Source organism: Lithobates pipiens, unplaced genomic scaffold (assembly GCF_037356315.1).
Source record: "Lithobates pipiens isolate NorthernLeopardFrog02 unplaced genomic scaffold, aLitPip1_a1.2 Scaffold_16, whole genome shotgun sequence".
NCBI lineage: Eukaryota > Metazoa > Chordata > Amphibia > Anura > Ranidae > Lithobates > Lithobates pipiens.
This window is the reverse complement of record NW_027507748.1, coordinates 174,761,063-174,787,603: the sequence shown is the minus strand read 5'-3', so window position 1 is coordinate 174,787,603 and position 26,541 is coordinate 174,761,063. Positions and strand designations below refer to the sequence as shown.

At 42.3% G+C, this 26,541-nt stretch overlaps 1 long non-coding RNA gene across 1 annotated transcript; it reads left to right on the top strand.

The window, feature by feature from the left end:
• The first annotated feature begins 5,329 nt into the window (after window positions 1-5,329).
• LOC143984289 (uncharacterized) lies at window positions 5,330-6,220 on the top strand. The gene is made up of 2 exons (XR_013274773.1): window positions 5,330-5,512; window positions 5,590-6,220. It is a non-coding gene; the product is annotated as an uncharacterized LOC143984289 (long non-coding RNA).
• Window positions 6,221-26,541: the final 20,321 nt, after the last annotated feature.

The following is a 26,541-nucleotide window of genomic DNA, read 5'->3' as shown; positions in this document are numbered from 1 at the left end:
CTGCCTTCCTCTAGCTGAGTATCATCATCAGAGCCTACAAAACACTGGGCATCCTCCTGGAGCATGTACCCAACACTGTGCTCAAAGAGTTCAGGAGACTCCTCAGGAGGATATGGTGGGTCTAGGGAAGGAGTCACTGATGATGACATTGAGACGAGGGAAGACGATGCGTTGGCAGCTGCTTTGCTAGTACCCTGAGACTGGGTGAGAGAGGATGAGAAGGATGAAGAGGGCTTGGTCATCCACTCTACCAAGTCGTTGGCATGTTGCGGCTCAACATGTCCGGCTGCCGAAAAGGACAAGCGTGTCCCATGGCCACGTGCTGATGATGACGATGCACCGCGTCCAGCACTGTTGTCTCTAGACACAGAGCCTGCTTGCCCTCTTTTATCGGCTCGTGCCTGTCTGCTTCTCCTTGCTGGCCTTCCAAACATGGTAATGGCCTGAAGGGAGTTGGGTAAAACAGCAATTGGGTAATGTATATTGTGCTGGAGGCACACAACACCCACTAACTCCTGCAGATGCCTTTATTATAGAACACCAGCAATAAAGGGTAAATACAGATGTATACTGTGCTGTGCTGGAGGCACACACAACTTCCAATAACTCCTGCAGATGGCAGATGGCTCAAATAGAGAAGAGCTATGTAGGTGGATATAGCGGTGTGTACTGGGTACAGAGCACGCAGACAGCACGCACAAGATCCTAACACTGACTGCAAGCTCTATTATAAAAGATAGATATATCGCTAGCTATATAGGTGAATATAGCGGTGTATACTGCGGTCAGGGCATGCAGACAACAACCACTACAGAAGAGCAAGATCGAAAAATCGGCCGATAACGATCGGTGTATACTGTGTTGAAGGTACACAGAACACCCACTAACTGCTTCTGACGCCAACACACTACACAAGGCCGCCGCACTGGTGGCCTTATATAGTGTGGGGCGTGTACTACACAGCCTGAGCTATGATTGGCCACAGGCATCCTGCCTGTGGCCAATCATGGCTCTCCTCGCTGCCGGCGTTGTGATTGGCCAAGCATGCGGGCTCACAGTGCATGCTTGGCCAATCATGAGCCAGCAATGCACTGTGCCATCGCAGTGCATTGTGGGCCGTGAGCGCCACACGAATTTGGCGCGAACGGCCCATAACGTTCGGAATTCGCCTAACGGGCGAACAGCCGATGTTCGAGTCGAACGTATGTTCGACTCGAACACGAAGCTCATCCCTATTAACAACCATCATTTTCACATAAAAAATATGTATAGAAATTCTATACCTGGCTCCAACTGGGCTCCTCAATTTCTTCCTGGTTGGAAGGCCCGGGTTAGTCTACGGAAGACTCAGCTGAGGTTGAGGGAAGGCTGGATGGAAGGGTGGAGGGCAGGGGTGCCAGAAGAGTCGAAAATGATTCCCTGCCCTCAATCTGGCCATCAAGAAAACACATCCTGTTGTAGTACCACAGACTGGGTACATACACCTTATCTGCTGCAGCTCCTGACCTCAGGGACTTCTGGACCTTCTGATACTCCTTCCTAGGTGCTAATTTTAGTTTCCAGAGACCTCATGTCTGCATTGGGGGTCCAAGTCTTTACAAATGCAAGTAGTTTCTCCAGCGTTGCCTTCCTAGCTGCTTTGTTGTGATATAAGGGGTTTTTCACCTCCCATAGATTTCTCATACCTCAATATTTATACAGAAATTCGCCCAGGAATTCTTGGTCTTTAAATGGATAAATTTTCTCTGCAAGACCAAACAAAAGACAAAAACACTCATCTCAGGATAATCTTTTAACCCAATATAGGCATCAATCTAGATTCAGTATGTCACCAAAGTTAAAATCTTACCTTTGTTATAACCTTCGTCGCTTCCATGACTCCTTCCTCTGCACACAGAACGTAGTTACGACACACACATGTTAAGCTTTACATACACTGCACATGCGTGAAACTCCACCCGCGTCGCCCGCCCCTAACGTTATTTCTAGAATATTCCCCACCCTGTCTCTTACGTTGCAGTGGGAGAGGAACTTGGTGGAGACACAGCAGGTGCATAATTCCAGTAACGAGGAGGAGGAAAGCCTGGAGCCAGAAACGTCCTGATCCTGGAGGAGATTTAAGGACACAAATATGTCCTTTGGTGAGATGTTGGAGATGATCGACATTTTGAGGAGTAACGACTATGACGGGAATTATGGTCCGTACTCAAACCCAAATCTGAAAAAGGCCAAGATCATGACTAAAGTTGTGAAGAGTCTGTACAGGAATTTTGGGGTATGATGATCCAAGAATCAACTGAGGAAACACTGGTCAGACCTCAAATTAAGGGAGCAGGATCAATATAGAAAGATCAAGAAAGTTATTTGAAAAAGTATTTGTCGTGTGTTCCGATTATTATTAATATTGCATGCTGCGCCATGTGTTTTTCTTTATGGTGTTTTACATTTAAAAATGGCCACTTTCATGTTCATGTGCACAGTAATCGGTCGTAGTAAACATCGTTTGTTTCCCAAATAAATATGTTTTCACAGATACCTGATTAAATACATTTGGCCATGCTAATTTTTAATTTAACTAGATGCTGACCGCCGGCTGTCAAATGACGGCCAGGCGGCGCACCTATTGTGGCGGGAGGCCGTCATATGATGGCCTCCCGTTTAAACAGGGAATGCGCACGATCGTGCGTGCGCATCCCTGTTTCTTTGGTGGCGGCGTGTCACGGAGACACCGCTCGCCACCAAAGGGGGTGAACAGCCATTGGTTATGGCTGTTTACCACGTGATCGGAGGTGATGAAGTCACGGCCGATCACAGATGGTCACACCCCGACTGTGCACGGCGCATGCGCGCGATCGTGAGCGCGCTGCGCGTGCACGTCGGTGGCGGCGTGTTTCCCGGGAACACTGCTGGTCACCGACGCTGGTAAACAGCCATTGATCCTTTCACAGCCGATCACTAAAATGTAAACAAACCGCGGTAACGAGATGTTACCGGGTTCTCCTCCTCACACACCGATCGTGTGTGAGGAGGAGATTGCGGTAACATCTCGCTACCGCCCACAGTGTGCACCAATCATACTGATTGCCCCCCCCCAATAAAGAGGACCTGTCACCACCCCTCATAGTACCTGTCACAGTCCATCAGAGTATTTGAGTACCTGTCCCAGCCCATCAGAGTACCCGAGTACCTGTCCCGGCCCACCAGAGTAGACGAGTACCTGTCCCGGCCCACCAGAGTAGACGAGTACCTGTTCCGGCCCATCAGAGTAGATGAGTACCTGTCCCGGCCCATCAGAGTACCCGAGTACCTGTCCCGGCCCATCAGAGTACCCGAGTACCTGTCCCGGCCCATCAGAGTACCCGAGTACCTGTCCCGGCCCATCAGAGTACCCGAGTACCTGTCACGGTTCATCCGAGTACCCGTCACAGCCCATCTGAGTACCCGAGTACCTGTCACAGTCCATCTGAGTACCCGAGTACCTGCCACAGTTCATCTGAGTACCCGAGTACCTGTCACAGTCCATATGAGTACCTGTCACCGCCCTTCAGAGTACTCAAATACCAGTCACCAAGCCATCAGAGTACCTGTCACCAGGCCATCAGAGTACCCGAGTACCTGTCACCAGGCCATCAGAGTACCCGAGTACCTGTCACCAGGCCATCAGAGTACCTATTTGCAGCCCATGTCTCATAGAATATATGTTGGGGTGTTTGCTTCCCAAAATGGGGTCATTTCGTGGGTAATTTCACTGTCCTGGTGGTCCAGGACCTTCAAAAGTGTGATGTGTAGGAATTAAATGAGATGTGTCATTTATGCTCCTAGAACGCCTGAACGTACTACTTCAATGTTCGGCCTCTCTATGTGACCAGGCTGTGTAAAAGTCCTACACATGTGGTATCGCCATACTCGGGAGGAGTAGCAGAATGTATTTTGGGGTGTAATTTTTGCTAAATACATGCTATGTGTTAAAAATATCTTATAAATTGACAATTTTGTGTAAAAAAAAAAAAAAAAATGCGTTTTAATTTTTTTCCACATATTCCAAAAACTTCTGGAAAAAATTAACCATTCAAAAGACTTATTATGCCTCACAGATTATACGTTGGGGTGTTTGCTTTCCAAAATGGGGTCATTTTATGGGAAATTCCATTGTCCTGGTACTCTAGGGCCTTCAAAAGTGTAATGGGTGGTTGAGAAATGCGTAATTTTTGCTTGTAGAACGTCTGAAGGTACTACATCAATGTTGGTGCTCTGCATGTGGCCAGGCTGTGTAAAAGTCTCACACATGTGGTATCGCCGTATTCGGGAAGAGTAGCAGAATGTATTTTGGGGTGTAATTTGTTGTATGCATATGCTGTGTGTGAGAAATAACCTGATAATATGACAATTTTGTAAAAAAATAATAATAATAAAAAAAAAATCTTCATTTTGCAAAGAATTGTGGGAAAAAATGACAACTTAAAAAAACTCACCATGTTACTTACTTAATACCTTGGAATGTCTACTTTGTAAAAAGGGGTCATTTGGGGGGTATTTGTACTTTCCTGACTTGTTAGTGTCTCAAGAAATCAGGTACACCTGATGTACTGAAGGCCTGATCAGAAGTGATCAATTTTCAGTGATTGGCACCATAGTTTGTAGACTCTATAACTTTCACAAGGACCAAATAATATATACTAATGTGGGTTATTTTTACCAAAGATATGTAGCAGTATAAATTTTGGCCAAAATTTATGAAGAAAAATTACTAATTAGCAAAAATGTATGACAGAAACAAAGAAAGGCATTGTTTTCACAAAATTTACGCTTTATTTTATTTATAGCACAAAAAATAAAAAACCCACTAGTGATTAAATACCACTAAAAGAAAGCTCTATTTGTGTGGAAAAAAGGACGCACGTTTCATATGGATACAGTGTTGGATGACTGAGTAATTGTCATTCAAACTGTGAGAGCGCTGAAAGCTGAAAATTGGTCTGGTCAGGAAGGGGGTGTAACTGCACTGTATTGAAAGAGGTTTAGGACATTGTTATCTAGATGTGTTTGAACCTAGAAGGAATAGAAAACTAGATTCAGTGTAATGTATGGAGAGGACACTCAGCAGCAGTTTACACATCTGGACTCAGGTGCAATAGTGTGGGACACAAGAACAAACTTTTTAGGGTGTCCCACACAGGTACTCCATTGTATACTTGGGGTGTCTCCAGGTGGGAAACTTGTCCAAAAAAGGTAAGTATTCCAGCTTTAGTAAGGGAATAAATTATGTCTTCAGCTTGGAATTCTGCCCAAACAGACAATTGTACCCCACTTCCAAGCAATGTTTATCATTCATATTTGTTGCCTCAAATATCTGTGTGCTAAGTATACCTTTTTGTTTCATTCTCATAGGGGAGCAAAGAATCGGGAAATATGATGTCACCAGAGACCCCCACACCTCCTGAACAAGGGGAACAGAGGTCACAACTTGAGGATGTGGAGGAACGAGAGGTGGTCGAGATTGAGACCACAACAGGTGAGTGTCTGACACCCCAGCTTCAGGTAATAAGAGATGCATGCCTGCAAGTTTATAATGCATGTTTTTTTTTTTAGGTGATGTACAGGTTGTGGAAGAACAATCCGGTCATTTCACCAGTGACAGTGCCCAAAGGCTAATCCAGGACATCATGTGGTGTAGTCAGGATTTAGACATTATAAAACAAACTATGGAGATTGAAGTAAAACGTAAGAACATGATTGATGTCCTCGGAAGAATATAATTTCCCAAAAAACTGGCACCATTTAGTGAACTATTTTTTTTTTGACATTTTGAAAACATTTTATAAAGCCTCATTTTGAAGATGCACACAGTATGTCAACATGTGCTATCGGCCATCAGGCGATATCAATGTATGCGTTTTGTGCCTGCAGCCCCTTAGGTGAGAGAAAGGGGTGGCACCCCCCAAAACACATCCATTTATCCCCCATGATGGGAGATAGCACATGTTGACATTAGGCATGGGATCAGAATGCAAATACCCCAGTTGACTCCCAATTTGTGTGCATCTTCAAAATTAGGCTTTTACAGGGGTGACTTCACCCCCATCTGTTGAAGGCAAGATCCACACATTTTGGACAATATAATGTGTGATCTTGCCTTACGTTTTTCAGTGCTGAACTTTGTAAGTTCCAGAGTTGTGTATGTTCTATTTTGAAACATGGCTGTTTATGTAACCTAGAAAAAAAAAAAATGTAGATAACTCAATTTTATACTTTTTTACCAAAAAATGTTTTACAACACACATGTAAATGTGTACGGAGTAAAAGGATTGATACTCAACAATGTTTGGCTTCTTCTTTCAATGATCAATACCATTTTTTGTGTTTAAATTGGTGTTTACAGTGACAATGGGTGTTATATAATAATGTAAAAACCACTTGGCACTACAAGTGCACTAGGAGTCACAAAAAAGGAACACAAGCAGTAAATAAAAATCCAGATTTTAGCAGATTAAATCTAAAATGTATTCAAAATGTGCTGGCAAAGTCCCCGATAAATATTCCAAATAATTTTGACACTTCACGGGCGCTTTTCTTTTCAAAAAGTTATGCAGGATGCAACAAGATAACACAATGGTATTAAGTTTGTATTTTGTCATTAGGGATGAGCTTTGAGTTAGAGTCGAACTCATGTTCGACTCGAACATTGCCTGTTCGGCGAACAGTGAACAATTTGGTGTGTTTGCGGCAAATTCGAAAAGCTGTGGAACACCCTGTACAAGTCTATGGGAGAAATCTAAAGTGCTAATTTTAAAGGCTAATATGCAAGTTACTGTCCTAAAAAGTGTTTGGGGACCTGGGTCCTGCCCCAGGGGACATGGATCAATGCAAAAAAAAGTTTTAAAAATGGCAGTTTTTTCGGGAGCAGTGATTTTAATAATGATTAAAGTGAAACAATAAAAGTGTAATATTCCTTTAAATTTCGTACCTGGGGAGTGTCTATAGTATGCCTGTGAAGGGGCGCATGTTTCCCGTGCTTAGAACTGTCCCTGCACAAAGTGTAATTTCTGCAGAAAAAAAAGTCATTTGAAATCACTCGCGGCTATAATGAATTGTCGGCTCCCTTAATACAGAGAACACTCATTGAAAGTCATTGATGAAAAAAAAAAAGCGTGGGGTTCCCCCAAATTCAATTACCAGGCCCTTCAGGTCTGGTATGGATATTAAGGGGAGCCCCACGTCAAATAAAAAAAAACATTTACGTGAGGGTCTCCCTAAAAATCCCTTTATCCGAGCACGCAACCTGGCAGGCCGCAGGAAAAGAGGGGGTGACGAGAGAGCTCCCCCCCTACTGAATCGTACCAGGCCACATGCCCTCAACATTGGGAGGATGCTTTGGGGTCCCCCCCAAAGCACCATGTCCCCATGTTGATGGGGACAAGGGCCTCATCCCCACAACCCTGGCCGGTGGTTGTGAGGGTCTGCTGGGGGGGGGCTTATCAGAATCTGGAAGCCCCCTTTAACAAGGGCACCCCCAGATCCTGCCCCCCCTTTTTTAAATGGTAAGGAGGTACAAAATTATCCCTACCATTTCAAAAAGAAAGTGTAAAAAATTGTTAAATAAGACAAACACACTTTTGAAAAATTTTATTAAAAAAAATAAAAATAAAAAAAGATTCCAGCGATGGGAATCCACTCTTGCTATCCAGAGACGGGTGATCATCTCTCCGGGGTCCAGCGATGGCTGATCTGATCCAGCGATGGGTAATTTCTCAGTCCAGCGTAGTCCATCCATGCATCCCCTGTCTACACTGTCGGAGACACTGCGGGGATCCCGGTGGCGTTTCTTATATGACCCCGCCCCCTCTGACGCTAGTGGGGGATGCCGGGCTTCCCCAATGACGTATGGGTGACCCCGCCCCCCTCTGATGTAAAATTTGATGTGGGGTTCCCCTTAATATCCATACCAGACCTGAAGGGCCTGGTAATTGAATTTGGGGGAACCCCATGCTTTTTTTTTTATCAATGACTTTCAATGAGTGTACTCTGTATTACGGGAGCCGACAATTCATTATAGCCGCGAGTGATTTTAAATAACATTTTTTTTTCTGCAGAAATGACACTTTGTGCAGGGACAGTTCTAAGCACGGGAAACATGCACCCCTTTACAGGCATACTATAGACACCCCCCAGGTACGAAATTTAAAGGAATATTACACTTTTATTGTTTCACTTTAATCATTATTAAAATCACTGCTCCCGAAAAAACAGCTGTTTTTAAAAAAAATTTTGCATTGATCCATGTCCCCTGGGGCAGGACCCAGGTCCCCAAACACTTTTTAGGACAGTAACTTGCATATTAGCCTTTAAAATTAGCACTTTAGATTTTGAACGTTTGAGTCCCATAGACTTTAATAGTGTTCTAAAGTTCACACGAAGTTTAGGCTTGTTCACAGGTTCTGGTGCAAAGCGAACCAGGGGGTGTTCGGCTCATCCTTATTCACCATATTAATGTCCGTTTGAAACAGGATCGAAAACACATTCTAAACAACTCTTCTGGCTCTGGCCAGCCGGTAATTAAAAACCCTCTTCTCCGGGGTGAGGGTCCTCTGGGGGAATGGCCTCATGACGTTTCCCAGACCGAATGCCTCATCTGCGATGAAGACAAATGCAGTCCTTCGACGTTCTCCTCCGGGGTGGCAATCCCAAACCACCACTCTCGAGACGTTGGTAAAACTCGGTTTGGGTAAATACTCCTCCATCCGACATCTGGCCATTCCTCCCCACGTCCACATACAGAAACTCGTATGTCACGAGAGCACCGCCATCAACATACTATGAAACCACTTATAGTTAAAATAGTATGACCCCAAATGGGGTGGTGGGGCGATGTGGACATGCTTCCCATCAATTGCCCCTCCGTAGTTAGGAAAATCCCACTGCTGGGCAAACTGGGAGGCCACAGTCTGCCATTCCTGTGGCATTGAAGGAAACTGTGGAGTCAGATAAGAAAAATCAAATTAGTAATTTTGCACAGAAACATTACAAGTAGATTATACACAAACATTGTTGGCCAACATCAGTATAACATTTCTTGTAAAGAGTATTTAAAGGCTAAAATGTAAGGTCCACTTATCAGATTCATCACCCCCTCTGATGGCCCCTTGTAAATATTTTAGGGGGGGTATGTTTTGGACAGGTAACCACCCTCTCCACTATGTAATGGAGTAACAAAGTACTGTGTGTTACTTTGGCCAGCCCCTCCTTAATTACACTCTTGGCAGCCCACTGGACAGGTAATAAGAAGTGGCATCAAAACAAATTAATAAATGGAAGCACATTTTTAAATTCTGCAATTACCTATCAAGATAATAATAGGAGAAGGAAAATATAAACCGTAGCATTTGAAAGTATTGAAGCAGGCCCTTACACTGCATGCTTTGAGAAATGTATCCATAAATCTGACCACAAAAGAGGTAGGTATAGTGTGTATGGGTTTGGAAATGTCAGCAGATTGGTATCAGCTGACTTAGCGGTTGGGTGCCTCTGGCACTCTGCATGAATTTAAGAACAACAATAACATTTGCACACAATTTAGTGGGTCTTTAGGGTAAAACATTACAATGGAGCTGACAAAATACATTGTTAAGTGAATAGACTAGGAGTACATGGGCCCAGGATAGCATGCTGGGGAGGTTAGTGAAGGCAAATATGCATGACTGACAAAAAAGGAGCATACAAAAATCCAACATGCATGAGGATAATGAGGAAATTCACAGCTTATTACAATTATGTTAATTATAGAATGATGAAAGAAATACAATACATTAGCGAACAGTAAATAAATATAATGTGATGTTAAAGGAGAAAACATACCCTAATATATTCCTTCTGCAGGACCTGAATGATGGCAGAACAGGTCTCTGGAATAATGATCCCCAGAGTCTGGGGGGAGATGCCTATCGAGAACTTGAAGTCCTGAAGGCTTCTCTCTGTCGCCAAGTACCACAACGTGGCAACTAACCTCTGCTCTGGAGTGATGGCTTGCCACATGCAGGTATCCTGCCTGCTGATATAAGGGGTCAGCAAAGCCACAGACGGTGAAAAACGGGGTCCGTCATCCTGAGATAATTCCTGAAATCATCAAGATTATTCTCACGGATCTCATGCAGCAAAAGCATATGCGAGAATTGGTCACGCTGCAGCAACCAATTCTTGGTCCATGAACTCCTCCTCGCCCTGTTCATAGACTGGGCTTGTGTCAAATTAAGAACCCCAACACCAAGCCCCCGCACAGCACGAACAAAATGGCTTCAAAACAGTTGGCTGGTCAGAATGGACTAACAGAAAGCACTGATAAACAGCAAAATGCAAATCAGCAGCAAGCGGACAATTAGCACTGAAAATCAAAGCGTACTATAGAAATATAGGCCGCAATGACAAACAAATGCGAATTGACTACACGCACTGATAAGCAGATACGCACAGACAAGCACAAACTGTAGAGCAGGAACGATCTGAAGCACAAGTCTGAAAAGCACGAATCGTCTCTAACCAACCTTCTACTAACACGTGATAAACACAAGATCAGCAGAAGGAGCCCAAAGGGTGCAACACGTGGTGCTGCACCTCCCTTTTCTAGTCTCGTTGTACGTGGTGTACGTCACCGCATTCTTGGCAGTCGGAATTTGGTGTGACCGTGTGTAGGCAAGACAGTTTGAACGGAATTCCGTCGGGAAAACCATCAGAGCTTTTTCCGACGAGAATTCGGATCGTGTGTACGCGGCATTATACTCCTTCCCAATAAAGGGTTGACCCACTCATGTGGGTGAGGGGGACATTTGCAGGCCTTTTCAGAATGTTCAGGGAGAGAGAAGATGAGTGGGCTACAAGCTGGAGTTTTGAAACTCCCACTCCACGCTTCTTGTTTTCAAATGTTTCTTTGGCGCTTTTGCAAGCTCTCTACAGGAAGTGATCTTTCTGATTTCAGAGGACAAAATGTTCAGTGGATTCTTTTCAAACCTCTTTAATCTCACGACCAGGCTCGAAGACAAGTTGCTATAGCAGTAGCGTGACTACCACTGGCCAGCAGTATAAGTACACAGACGGAACCTGGCGGATGCCGCAGGCTCACCTGAAGTGCGGAGTCTAAGTGTTAACTTGTGTTCATTAGACCTCCTGATGGTGGAGATGTATTTTGTTGGGTGTTAGTACCAGGTCACCGTCCTCAGGATTGTCCCACCAGGAGGTGAGCAAGCCGGGGTCCAGTAGTGGATAAGCAGGTAAGGATCAAACACAAGCATAGTCAGTAAACAACCCAAAGGTCAGTAATGAGTAGTTACAGGTTGGGATCTGGCAGAAACGTAGTTGAGGATCAAGCCATGGGTTGATAATGAGCGGTGGATGGCAGGCAAGGGAAGACAAGAGCAAGATACTGGCTCAAGAGAGCAAAATAATCTGGAAAACAGGAAGTGCAGAGACATGGCTTAAATCAGGAAGTTCATGGGAGAAGCAAAGAGTTCAAGGTTCAGCAGAAGTCAAGGCACAATACAGGGTTGTCCAATGGATCAAACAGGCTGCTGTCCAGCATCCCAGAAAGCTCAGCGAGAAGAGTCATTGTCAGACACAGCAGAAGTCCCAGGTTCAAGTCCATGTCCTGACATTAAGGTTCCAAAACTGAATGGCAAAGTTCATCCCATCCTGGATCTCAAATTTCTGAATACGTTCCTCAGGGTGTGGACATTTCAAAAGGTATCAGTGCATTAACTGATTGCCTACATACATGTCCTGATCTTTTCTCATCACCAGAGGTTCTCACAGTTTGCAGTGAAGTAATATCATTTTCAATTTTTAGTCCTGCCATTTGGACTTTAACAAGTACTAACCAAGGTCCTAGCTTCAACTATGGGCTTTCTCCTGACTTAGGGGGTGTCTATTCTGGGGTACTTGGATGATATCCTTCTGAAAGAGCAGAGTTCTGGATTATATTGGTGCAGGGCTCTTGGTTTCTGCAGGAGAGTTTTTTATTCACCTTTCGAATGTTCCTTGCTTCCTTATGGTCTCTGGCCTTAATGACATGGCTATTGAAACCAAGGTCTTGAATCACGGGAGAGTTTCTGACTCAGTTATTCTCTCACTTTTGAGAACCAGGAAGGCTACCGCAAGGTAGATTTATCACAGAACCTCAAAGTATGTTTTGGGCTGGATTCTGGCTTTTCTCCAAACTGGGGTTGAGACACTTCTGGCCCTAATTACAACCAATGGTCAAATTTTGGCTTTGGTAGTCTTCCTTCAGAGGGCAATTGCTTCCCATTGAGTTTCTTTGCAAAGGGTGTCACGTGTATTGCTCTTCTGGTCTTTAACCCTCTGGGATCATAATTCGTTTTTTTCCTGTACTTCAAGGCCCTTCATTAGAGCCTATTTGAGAACTTTATTTTGTTTCTTTTGACATGGAATGTGATGTTCCTGGCTGCCATTACTTAAACTCATAGAGTTTTGGAATTAGTGGCCCTTTCTTGTAAAGAGCCTTTTCTAGTACTTTACCATGACAACACCTGATCCATCAACACCTGAGAAGGATTTCAGCTTCAGCGTCTGGTGTATAATGATCTCCTTTAACAAGCATGGGGAGAGAACATTCAGCCTGTACACAGCTCAGCTCAGCGTCTCTCGATGAAAGCTTCACAGGATCAGAGCCCGCCCACCACTTCACACATCACACATACTCACACCTGCTTCTTCTGCAGCTCTAGCACTTTACCATGACAAGGAGGTTCTTTGTACTCAACTGTTTTTTTATGCCTAAGGTGTTGTTGACCTTCCATGTCAACCAAGATATTGTTTTACCTCCTTTTTGCCCTAAGCCTCAGATTAAAGGGGACAAGGCGCTACATGTTTTGGAAGTGGTTCTTGCTATCAGGATTTATCTGAAATTGACTGCCATGGTCAGGCAATCAGATTCACTGTTTTTTCTTTCTGAGGGACTGAGTAATAGTCACATGGCTACCAAATTTACTATTTCCAGCTTATGGTCTGAAAGAAAAGCTTCTACTTTTTCAGTGATGGCTCATTCTACTAGGAGTGTAGGTGCCACCTGTAGGTGTCTATCTGCCCTCAAGCTTTGGTGACTCAAGTTTTCCAAACCGCGATCTGGTTTAGAACATAACAAGATTTTACCAGGTGAATGTTAGAGCTGCTGAGGTGTCAGACTTTCACGTACCCGACTGATGAGCCCCATGGAGCAGAGGAAGGTCTCCCTTATGTGTCTGGCTCGTGCCACTGATAGAGCAAACGGGAGGCACGGGAGTGCAGAGTGGTACTGAGCCTGGAGGGTCAGTTGTAGGAAGGGCGGCTCTTGGATCCCAGATGCAGTGGAGATGGTCTCCAACTGAACAGCAGATTGGAAGAGATGCATGGGCAGATGATGCTGGAGCAGGAGCAGAGCAGGCAGGTGAGGTCACAGGCAGGGTCGACAACAGGTGGGAAATGAGGTACCAGAGGAGCAGACAGGTTCAGTGTCAAAGTCAGACCAAGGTCAGGTGCAGGCAGAAGGCAAGGAGAATCCAAAGGGCAAGCCGGGTTATCAGGAGATCAAAGGTACAAGACAGGTAAACAGGAGCAAGGGTCATAGGGAGCTGCAGATCAGGCAACACCGATCCAGAGTGCTTCTATGGGGACTTTCCTGACATGAGGACTCTCACTGTTTTTCAGGCTGCTGTGTGAGGTTCTTTTTGTGTTTTTTTTAGGGGGGGGGGGGGGCTGTTGTCTTGTTGCTGTGTTGTCCTCCCCTCACATGCATAATTTTGGACATTCTTGTTAGTAGGGATTAATGAAACTGCTTTGTGTCCCACGATGTATGATAAAGGAAACCTGTGTGTTGTGTGATTATTTAACATTTATTGGAATAGTGTTTTTAAATGTTTTTGCTAGATTGTGGGATGGCTTTAGGCTGCTGTTTTATTTTTGTGGTTTGGGGACTTTTGTTGTTACAGGACCCTAAACAGAATACTGAATCTACCGGAGAAACATTACCTCAAGGTTGAGGTACATAGGGCATGGTATAAGTTATTCCTAATGCCACGTACACACGACCGGACTTTCCAGCAGACTAGGTCCGATGGTCTTCCTGACTGACTTTTCAGTGGAGCTCTGATGGACTTCCGAGCAAATGGACTTGGCCACACATGAATGGACTTAATTAATTTGAAAGTCCGTTCGTTTTGAATGTGATGATGTAAGACGGGACTAAAAAAGGAAGTTCAATAGCCAGTAGCCAATAGCATCTCCCCGTTCTGCCTAGTGACAGTGTCACTGATCTCTGCTCCCTGTGATCGGAACAGAGATCAGTGACGTGTCATACACAGCCATGCCCCCCCCAAAGTTAGAAACACCTCCCAGGGCTCACTTAACCCCTGCACTGCCACCTAGTGGTTAACCCTTTCACTGCCATTGTCATTTACACAGGAATCAGTGCATTTGTATAGCACTGATTGCTGTATAAATGACAATGGTCCCAAAAATGTGTCAAAAATGTTCGATGCCTCCGCCATAATATCGCAGTCATGATAAAAATCGCTGATTGCCGCCATTACTAGTAAAAAAAAAATATTAATAAAAATGCCATAAAACTATCCCCTATTTTGTAAATGCTATAACTTTTGCAAAAACCAATCAATAATTGCTTCTTGCAATTTTTTTGCCAAAAATATATAGAAGAATATGTATTAGCCTAAACTGAGGAAAAAAATAGTTTTTTTAATATATTTGGGGATATTTATTATAGCAAAATGTAAAAAATAATGTGTTTTTTCAAAATTGTCGCTTTTTTGTTTATAGTGCAAAAAATAAAAACCGCATGGGTGATCAAATACCACCAAAAAAAAGCTCTATTTGTGGGAAAAAAGGATGCCAATTTTGTTTGGGAGCCACGTCCCACGACCGCGCAATTGTCAGATAAAGCAGCACAGTGCCGAATTGCCAAAAGCGCTCTAGTCTTTGGCCTGCAAAATGGTCCGGGGCTTAAGTGGTTAAAGTATTTGTTCACCAATGCCAGAAGTCTGTCAATAAAACGGGTGAGCTTTGGTGCACAAAGAGAACTATGATTTAGTTTGTATTTCTGAATCTTGGCTTCACTCTTCACATGGCTGGGATATTATTCCTAGCAAATGCTCTCATTCGGAGGGACACAGTAAAACGGAAAGGTGGTGGTGTGAAGAAGTGATCTCAAAGCAGTTGTGAAATAGGACCTAGTTGATGGAAATTGTGATGAGGCTGAAGCATTATGGGTGGAATCGCATATGGATATGCGTACTACAAATTTAATCATTGGAATTTGGTATAGGCCACCCAGTGTTAATGAGAAGGTGGAGACTCGGCACCTTGCACAGATAGAAAAGGCTGCAAGGGCTGGAACAGTGCTAATAATGAGGGATTTTAACTACCTGGAGATTGGACTGGAGTAATGGCACTGCAGGAACATTTAAAATGCAAAAAAGCTATAAATGATAACAAAAAAGCTTTTAAAAAATAGAAAAATAAGGAACACTATCATTTAAATGTTACAAGGAATATAACAATATGTAAAAAGGCAATCAAGGCCACAAAAATTCAAAATGAACAACAAATTGCAAGAGAGTAAGACAATTTGAAATTATTCAAATATATCATTAGTAAAAAGGTCAGGTCTGTATGCCCTTTACAAAATAATCTAGAGTGGGTGACTGGGGCAAAAAGAAGGAAAATTTATTAAATACCTTCTTTCGCCCTTTGTATACAAAGGAGCACGAGGGAGCCCATGTCCACAATGAGAATGATATTAACACAGACCCAAATGATACACTATGGCTCAAAGTGAATATGGTCCGGAAATATTTAGACAGAATAAAGGTGAAAAAAGAACCCTGGGCCAGATGGCATCCTAAAATAATTGAGCTTTGTCATTTCAAAGCCATTGTTTGTATTTTTTAGGGACTCTTTAATGACTGGCACAGTACCACTGGATTGGCGTAAGGCCAACATGGTGCCAATATTTTAAAAATCTTTACCAAGTAACTATAGTCCTGCTAATTTGGATGAGTTTTTGCTAGAAAGAAAAAAAACATTTTAAGCAAAAGTCAGGATGGATTTATGAAAGACTGAAGTTGTCAGACAAATCTGATTTCTTTTTATGAGGAGATGAGCATAACCTTGGACAGATGGATGGATGTGGATGTTGTATACTTAGACTTTGCAAAAGTATTTGATGCAGTTCCCCACACACGGATAATGTGTAAGGTAAAGTCTACAGGTCTATCCCTGGCAGATACCCAATCTCAAGGTAATTTGAAATTATGGAGGTTCCCTTCCTTTTTAGCAAAAAACCTTCAAAGCTATCTAAAAAAAATGCTTGGAATAAATTTGAATTAACACAGTGTGGTCATGTACTAAACTCCAACTTATAATGGGAAACAGCTAAAGCCTTTCTCAAACACAAGATAATAGCTTACAGTGCATCCGAAAAGTATTCACAGTGCTTCACTTTTTTCTACATTTTTTTTTCACATTCCACACAGCCTTATTCCAAAATAGATTCAATGCATTATTTTCCTCAACATTCTACAAACAATGAAAAATAATGACAATGTGAAAGAGCTTTGTTTGAAATCTTTGCAAATGTATTACAATTAAAAAAATCCCATGTAAGTGGGGCGTGGCTACCATGTTGCTGCATGGATGCTTGAAGCAGTAGCTCCGTGCCGCCGAGAGCCTTTATCATATACCGGGGTGCTCTTACGGTCTGATACCAACACCGCTGGGCACCACAACACCCACCCGTCACGCCGCGAAACGCAAAGGTTTGTCGCAGCTGAAGAAACTGCCACAATTCTTCCCGCGGACTCCTCGAGGCCTAATCCAAGATGGCACAGGTGGCGCCTCGCCCTCGGCCTCCAGCAGCTCCGGCTCGGAGACTCCCAGCCCGGGACTGCAGAAACGATCGCCACACCGGTCTCCAGGAGCGTCCACACCGCTCTCCCTCAGCCCGGCGAAATCCAGGCCAAGGATGGCGGAAGCCCTCAGCACGGAGAAGGTTAGTGGTGAGGGAGATCAGCTAGAGGATACCAGAGAAATATCAGACACTATAGACACATTCCCTACATCTAACCAGTCAGTGTCTGACACTACACTGAAAGACATGCTGGTCTCCCTGCGCAGCACCTTGCATGCAGACATATTGGAGTGCATGAGGGGATTCAAGTTGGACATTAATGAATTGGGCACTCGAATTGACCACGTGGAGAATAAAATGGGGGAGTTTGCGGTCACTTTCAACTCCATGGTCGATGCTCACAATGACCAATCAGATGAGGTGGCATGGCTAAAAACAAAAGTCGCGGACTTAGAAGACAGGTCCAGAAGAAATAATGTTAAGCTCAGGGGCATTCCCGAACTGGTATTGCCGGGGAAACTACTGCAATATGCCCAGGAGCTGATGGGCGCCTTTCTACCGGACTTATCTGCTTCTGACCTGGCGATAGACAGAATATATCCCCTGCCAAAACCACCTCATCTCCCAGACAACATTCCAAGGGATGTGCTGATGAGGGTCAACTTTTTCCAGGTTAAGGAGAAGTTTACTTCAGCCTTCAGAACCAATAAATAACCACCAGAGCGTTATGCCAATCTACAGGTATTCACAGACCTATCGCAGCATACAATGCAGAAAAGGAAAGAGCTGCTACCCATCACAAAAGCCCTCCGTAACCATGCTATTCTCTACAGATGGGGCTTTCCATGCAAACTTACTATATTCAGAGAGGGCCAAACAATGACTATTGACAATCTGGAGGATGGTCTAGACTTGCTCAGACATTAGGACATACTCCCCCCTCTGAATGATGACACTCCAGGCTCAGGTCTAAATTACCGCCACAAGACAACTGGCAAGTGGTTTCACATAAAAAGAAAACCACAAAGCAAAATCACTGAGCACCAGGTTTGCATTTTTGTTTAATACTTCTCAATCTCTTTTGTAGTACTCTCAGTACTAACGGAACCTAGTGAGTTCTTGTTTTTCCCCCCGGTTTCATGACAGGCGGGAAAGCTGCCCACAGATTCCAAGTTGAATCAACCTTTTTACCTATATGGCAAACGCCATGGTTTCAAAACTGTTTCTTTTTTTCATTTATGTTGTTTCTTTTTTCCTCTATGTGTTTCCCTAACCCATCCTACACCCCTATGAGAAGGACTCTGCTACGCCAAGCTCTCGTCATCCAGAGATGTAGAATTAACCCGAATTGTGCACCTGTACTATTGTGGGAATACTTTGGAATAGTGAAAGGTACGCTGACTATCATAATTTTATTTTCTTTTTTTTTAACTAAAAATGCTCGTTTAATGTACATGGATTAAACCATCCAGCGAAAAGAGCATCTGTATGGAAAGAGGCTCAGAGGCTACGTGCAGATGTACTTTGCCTACAAGAATCACATTTTCTAGCTTCTGCCCTCCATCGTTCCACAACAAAAATTTCCCACATGTTTTCTGTGCCTCCGCTACTTAAAAACGCAAAGGCGTTTTAATCGCCATCAGAGACTCAGTCACTTTTTCACACAACCTTACGGTAACGGATCCTGAGGGCAGGTATGTTATCCTGGTGGGCTCTCTCAACAACAGGATCTATACGATTGTGAGTCTATACGCTCCTAACTCCCACCAGACAAGGTTCCTCAAACGTCTGCTCACGAAAGTCAACACAGTTCGCCAAGGTGCCTTAATCCTATATGGAGACTATAACATCACTGTGGACTTCACGATAGACACTACCACTAAATCTCGTAGACCTCTTCCCTCCCTACAGCGTTTGCTACATGAGGAAGGACTGTACGACATTTGGAGATGTCAACATTCTAACGAGAGGGACTATTCTTTTCACTCCTCCAGGCACAATACTTATTCAAGAATTGATATGATAATTGTTGATAGATTTTTGCTGCAGGCAGTGTCCTCCTCCGCCATCCACAGCATTCCCTGGTCTGATCACGCCCCTGTTTCTGCTGTGGTGGCGGAGGGGAACATGCACAATATGTCTGGTGTTTGGAGGGCGAGTGCTGGGTTGTTTGGGTCCCAGGTTCAGATGACAGAGGTGACTAATAGCCTCAAGGAATTTTTCCTAACTAATACTAACTCAGTGGATGATCCTACGATTCTCTGGTGTGCGCATAAGGCTTTTATGAGGGGAATTCTACTGCAAGCTAGTGTAAGACTCAAGAAACAAAGATCCCTAAAGGAAGACCGCATCCTACGAGATATCAACCTATTAGATTCACAAAACAAAATCTCCCCCTGCCCCATGGTAGCACGCAAATTGGGTGCTCTTCGATCCGAACTCAGGCTCTTGCTGCTAGAGGAGCATAATAAAATTGTTAACTATCTCAAATTAACACACTACTCGCAGGAAATAGAGCAGGTAAACATCTGGCCCAACGTTTGAAAGAACACAGAACCTGCACTACAATTCCCTACCTAATTAAAACCACCGACAAGAGTAAAATCTATAATCCTAAAGATATAGCAGACACCTTCGCCCAATACTATTCCTCCCTGTAGAATATTAAATTAGATATAAAAACCCCACAACCGACGGAGGAAGCAATCCAAAACTTTTTGGATAGTGTTTCACTCCCTAAATTATCTAAAGCACAACTTTCCACCCTCAATGCTCCTATTTTGCAAGAAGAAATACAGAAGGTCATTCGATCGCTACCACTAGGTAAGACCCCAGGACCTGATGGTCTTCTTAGTGAATATTATAAAACATTTGGTGAATTACTGTCTCCAACATTACAAGTAATCTACTCCCAAGCGATTACTTCTTCTTCATTCCCTCCCGAGATGCTTAGCGCATATGTTGTCACCATCCCCAAACCGGGTAAATCTCCAGATACAGCGCCCAACTTCCGCCCATCTCGCTCTTAAATACCGACGTCAAGCTCTATGCTAAAATCTTGGCCCAGAGACTACTCCATATATTACCCACACTTATAAACCCAGAACAATCAGGATTTACAATAGGACGACAGGTATCTGATGCAACCAGAAGGGTGATTGACATTGTGTGTCATGCAAGGGTCCGTCGAACGCCTTCTCTGCTCCTCTCTTTGGATGCGGAGAAGGCGTTCGACAGGATACACTGGGGCTATATGAGCTTTGAAGGCCCTATCCTCTCTGCAATATTAGCCCTCTACTCTACCCCTTCTGCAAAAGTATACACCCCCGGTATCCTGTCTAGCCCCTTCACCATTATGAATGGTACGCGTCAGGGGTGTCCCTTATCCCCTTCAATTTTTAATTTATTGATTGAGCCCTTACCTGAAAAAATTAGATCACACCCGGACATTCGGGGATTCGCCTTCCGGGGTCAAGGACCATAAGGTAAATCTATTCGCTAATGACATTATATTGTTCATAACCTCCCCATCATTATCCTTATTTCATGCCCATAATATTTTAGATGAATTTAGTAGAGTTTCGTACTACAAAGTCAATAATACCAAATCCCTTATCCTCCCTCTAGATGTCCCACGAGAGCTACAGCTTAACTTACAAAAATCTTTTCCTTACTCTTGGAAAGGAGATAGTATAATGTACTTAGGTCTTCAAATAACGGCTGACCCCAATAGACTGGCGGATGCTAATTACCTTCCACTACTCCAAAAATTGAATGCTGAGACCAAACGTATTTCTAAAATAGAATTAACTTGATCAGGATGCCTGGCCTCATTCAAAATGCTCTTACTGCCTCAGGTCCTTTATGTGTTTCGCACTCTCCCCATACCCCTAAAAACTGCACACCTCAAGTCGCTCAACTCTCTTCTTAATAAATATATTTGGCAAGCAAAGAAACCTAGATGTTCTAAAACTCTCTTAACAAAGAACAGGAAGGTGGGGGGCATGGGACACATAGAGATACATGATTATTTTAAGGCTGTTGTACTTACCCAACTTAAAACTTAGTTTGATAGACAATCACCTGCCCCTTGGCGGAATATTGAACAGTCCATGTCTCCGACAGGAGACCTCCTTGCCTTGCTGTGGCTCGACCGGTGGAGGCCCTTTCCCCTATGACAATTACCTCTTACGATTCAAGCCTCTCCTTGGGCATGGAGGGGCTTCCGGCGGATCGAAGGGCTGGAATCGGGAGAAGTTGAAGTGCCCATAGGCATCGAGTTGCTTACCAAAGCTATCCCTAACCTCACCCTTAAAGATTGGCAGATTAAAGGTATCACCCTAGTATCAGATTTATTTTGGGAAGGACAGTTTAAAGATTTCAACACGCTTAGGGCTGAATACGGCCTTGGGCCGGCTGAGACATATAAATATGGTCAAATATCTCATTTCCTACACTCGCTATAAACACATCAGATACACCTGCGAGAGGATATCTGGAAATACTATACGAACAAGTGTACAACCGTAAAAGGTATCTCTCTCTTTTACGGCCTTCTCCAGCATAGAAATGTGTTCACCAAGTCCTCCCCCTACTTGACATGGGAGGGGGACTTGGGGAAGATATACACACCAAAACAGCGGCAACAAGCTGTTAATTCAATTTACAGAGCATCTAAGTGTGTTAACCACTGGGAATTATATAAAAAAATATTCTTAAGATGGTACCTTACACCATACAGGATGTCTAAATTTGGGTACTATTAAACATGTTTTTTGGTCCTGCAAACATCTGACTAGCTTTTGGGGTAGTGTGTTCAGATTGATCTCCTCTGTTACGGGAATCATTTCTTCCTCTGAACCAGGATTAGCTCTCTTAAATTTAGGTATTGAAGCCTTTCCACCTCAGTATCGCACGGTGGTAACACACATTCTTTTAGCTGCTAGATCACTCATAATTCAAAAGTGGAAGTCAGATGTGGTGCCCAATGCCTCTGAAGTTATTGCAATTGTCAAAACGAATTGTATATATGAAACTTTATTGCTCCAAAGTCTATGTAATGGTGTAAAATGAGCTGATGTCTGGAAGTCATGGAGGATCAAATATCATTGACACACCACTGTACCCCTAATATGTACGGTATACCTCATATAGAATATATACATAAGAAAATGTATAGATAAAACTTCAAAAAGTCCACAATTCAAATATATATATAGCAGCGCTCAGTATGCAAAATCTTATTCAGATATTTGTTGATATGTGCTCTTGAAAGAATGGTGATAGAGTCCAACACGTGAAGAAAAGAAAAGAGATCAAAGCCACTTTCCACCTGGCGTTTCTCCACCTTATGTGCTCTCCAGAAACGAACCCCCCAAGGGGATGCACTCACCAGAAAATCAAGGATATATGAGCCTTCAATATACCAGACCACTGAATTTCTTTAGTCATGGGAAATCAAAGATATAGGAGCCTTCAAAAACTTTAAATTCTTTGGTCGCTTGATGTCACCATAATAGGGTGGTCCAAAGCATATAAAGGAAACAAGATCGTACTGACATAGTGTGATACTGTTTTTAAAACCTTTATTATAGACCCCCCATACAAAATAGGCGTACCAAATATAATCAAACAATTCGCATAGAATAAGTGTACTGTGCCTGTGTTACTCGTGGTGAGCCCCTTCGGTTACCGCGAACGACCGTCCTGTACGTTCGGCTTACTTCCTGGTACCTTGGTAAGTTCACGATCGAGTCACTGGAACGCACACGAAACTTCCGGTGTGTGTTACGCTCTGACGCGTTTCGTCATTTCCGACTTCGTCTCGAGGGAGTAACACACCACGCCGGAAGATGATACATATACACATCGGGAACCAATGAAAACAAGTATTCGTTGAGAGCGACAAGAGCCAAGATCCGCCCAGACTGACCTACTATGATCTGGGTCTCTCGTCACTCTGCAGACACCGTTCGACATAATCACTGAACCCGATGTGTGGTTAAATAACATGCAATACGATCTCATTAGACCCGATGTGCAGTTGAATGACATGCAATACAATCTCGCAAATGCATATGTATACACCAGGATCATAATAAAATCAAGTTAACAGGACCATGCTTATCAGTATGCCAATAAACTAGCAGATAAAATAACAAATAAAACCATGATCCATTGATGCGAGTTTCTTAACATATAAATATATAATATCTTAAAATCTAAAAACATAGAGACCAATAAGTAAAAACATCCAACAATGCTTAATAGATAAATCACGTTATATCCTATACCTACACGTATAGATATATGCGCCAATTAGTGTCCTATATTTAGCTCTAAAAATGATCTAATTTTTATTCTACAAGGGGCATGCTTAATCAATAAGGTAAAAATTAATAAGGTAAAAATTAACCCTTTTATAAAATTTAACCCTTTTATAAAAACGGAAAAATGCCCATTAAAATTAAAATTAAAAATAAAAATAAAAATAAAAATAAAAATAAAAAAACAAATAAAAATAAAAATAAAAATAAAATAAAAATAAAAATAAAAATGAAAATAAAAATAAAAATAAAATTAAATTATAAAAATAAAAATGAAAATAAAAATAAAATAAAAATAAAAATGATAATAAAAATAAAATAAAATAAAAATAAAAAATAATAATAAATAGATGTACAAAAAATAATAAATAAAATAAAAATAAACAAATAATAATCAAATAATGAAAAATAAACCTAATAAAATCTACAGGAGACAATCAGTTAGAAGCTTAAGTGTCACTGATAAAACAGTTTATATCCAATTCAATGTTTAAACCCTTAGGATTTAAAACATCAGTTAAAAATATCCAATGGGTTTCTTGTTTTGATAATTCGCGAACTCTATTAATTCCCCTCCAATAGGGTTTAACCTGTTCAATCCCCCAAAAACGCAATTCAGTTGGATCTCTATTGTGCTGAAGATTAAAATGCAGGGATACATTATGGTCTTTATAACCTATCTTAATGTTATGTATGTGTTCTGCTATCCTAACTTTCAATTTTCTCTTCGTCCTCCCAATGTACATCAGGCCGCATGGGCACATAAGGGCATACACAACATGAGTGCTATTGCATGTAATGAATTGGTTCAGGGTAAATTCTCTGTTGTTCGAGGTAGAAGTAAATTTAACAAGATTTCTAGTAGGGTTCCTAATTTCCCGACATGCTTTGCACTTACGACATGCAAAGAAACCATTTTTATCCCAGAATGTACGAGGAGGAGCCGGTGGATCTACGACTTTTTTTATTATTTTGTCGCCGAAACTCGGCGCTTTCCGATAAATGAATTGTGGTTGAGTTGGTAGTACTGGATTCAGTTTTTTATCCATTAAAAGAACAGGCCAATGTTTTTTAAAAATATTTTCCACTTCTTTATATTGTATGTGGAAATTAGAGATAAAACCCCATTCTTTATTATTTATGGGGTTCATTCTCTTGTCATCCACCGTCAACAACGGCCTTAGATGTTGTTCTTGCAGACATTCTGTTCTTGGAATCTGCCCCACATCCTCAATAATTTTTTGCATGTCCTGGGGATTATATCCTCTGGCAATAAATTTATTACTCAGAACAGTGGCTTGAGATATATAATTATCGAAATTGGTACAATTCCTGCGGACCCTCATTATTTGACCCTTAGGAATATTTCGTAGCCAATTTGGATGATGTCCACTAGATATGGGCAGATAGCTGTTCCGGTCTGTTTTCTTAAAGAAAACCTTTGTTTCGAGTTTATCTCCCTTACGATATACAGTCACATCTAAGAAATTGATCTCATTTTTATTAGAATCTGAGGACAGAACAATATTGTGACTATTATTATTTAAATTATTGAGAAAACCATCTAATTGGGCTTGGTTACCGTTCCAAATGAAGAACAGATCATCTATGTACCGTTTGTAAAAAAGTAATTCCACGGGTCTATTATTAAAAATAACCTTATCCTCCCACTCTGACATAAAGAGGTTAGCTATGCTCGGTGCAAATTTTGCCCCCATAGCTACCCCTCTTTTCTGTAGATAAAATTCTCCATTATACCAAAAATAATTATGATTTAGACAAAAGTCCAAAGCATTTCTCAAAAAAACTTTCTGGGCATGAGGGAGATCATCCCTTTGACATAATGCCCAGTTTAGTGCCAATAGAGCGTCATCGTGCTGGATAATGGAATACAAGGATGATACATCCGCTGTTACCAAGAGAATATTATCTTTAGCTTTAAGGTCTACTACATCTATGAGGTTTAAAAAGCTTTTTGTATCCTTCAAATATGCCTTAGTGCAAGTAACGCTTTTTTGTAAAAAAGTGTCAAGATACTGGCCTAATCTAGATGAAACAGACCCTATGCTGTTTACTATAGGTCTTGCAGGGGGATTTTCTAAGTTTTTATGTACTTTAGGCAGAGTATACAGTGTGGGAATACGATTACTTAAAGGGAGCAAATACTTTGCTTCTTTATTAGTGAGCACATTAGCCTTTTTCCCCAAGTTCACCAACTTTTCCAGGTGATTCTGATAGGGGCTTGTGGGATCCGTTTTCAATTTAACATAGGTTTGGTCATCAGATAGTAACGCCACTATTTGATTATGGTAGTATTCTTTAGTGAGGATTACCACCCCTCCACCCTTGTCAGCTGGGCGGATTATGATGTCTTTACGTTTCTCAAGTGATTTAATCCCGTCATTAATATGTTGATGGTGTGGTGTTCTGATTGGTTTCAATGCTTCAAGATCTTTCAACACCAGGCCTTTAAAGACCTCAACCTGATGATTTGGGTGATTGGGGGGATTAAAAAGAGATTTATTTTTTAATCCACTATTTATTGCCTTATTGCTATATACCTTGGGAATGTCTACCCGGGGATTGTTCCCCAAAAAATATTTTTTTATGTTTAATTTTCGTATATATTTATGTATATCTATATATACGTCAAATTTATTTACAGGTTTCTTTATCCCACATTTTAAGCCCAAATTCAGAATATTTTGTTCTTTAGGGGTTAATGTGACCTGTGCCAAATTAAAAATCCCTTCTACTCCGACTCGCGTCTTCTTTTGTTGGATCCTCCTGCCTGCTCTTTTACCTCTTGGTTTAAATCCTTTCGTATTGGTATTGGTTTGGTGTTTAGTGGTGGATACTTTTTTGGTGATTGATTTTTCTGTAATTGATTTCCTCCTTCCCTCCTGTTCTCTGTGTCCCCGTATGGGATGTATCTTTGATGGGGGTACGGAGGCTTCCCTCTGTACGGAACAAAGCCCCGGCCTCTCCAGTGGTTCCCCCTGCCTCTCCCTAAAAAAGGAGGTTGAGGGTGGTAACCATAATTTTCATTTTGTTGATACAGGGGTTGATACCTATTTGAAGTGGTTATATTATAGGGACCCCTTCGTGGTGTGTTCAAGGTATAACCTTGATTATTATACCTATTATAAGTGGATGTTTGAGGATGATTATCATGTTGACCCTGGGTATGTTTACCTCTAGATGTCTTAAATTTACCCTTATTTTGCTTCATAGGGGTAGAGGAATGAACCGGAGATTCAAAATAAGAATTTTTCTGAGGGTTCAATACTTGTGTAATAACCGGGATCTCGCGAG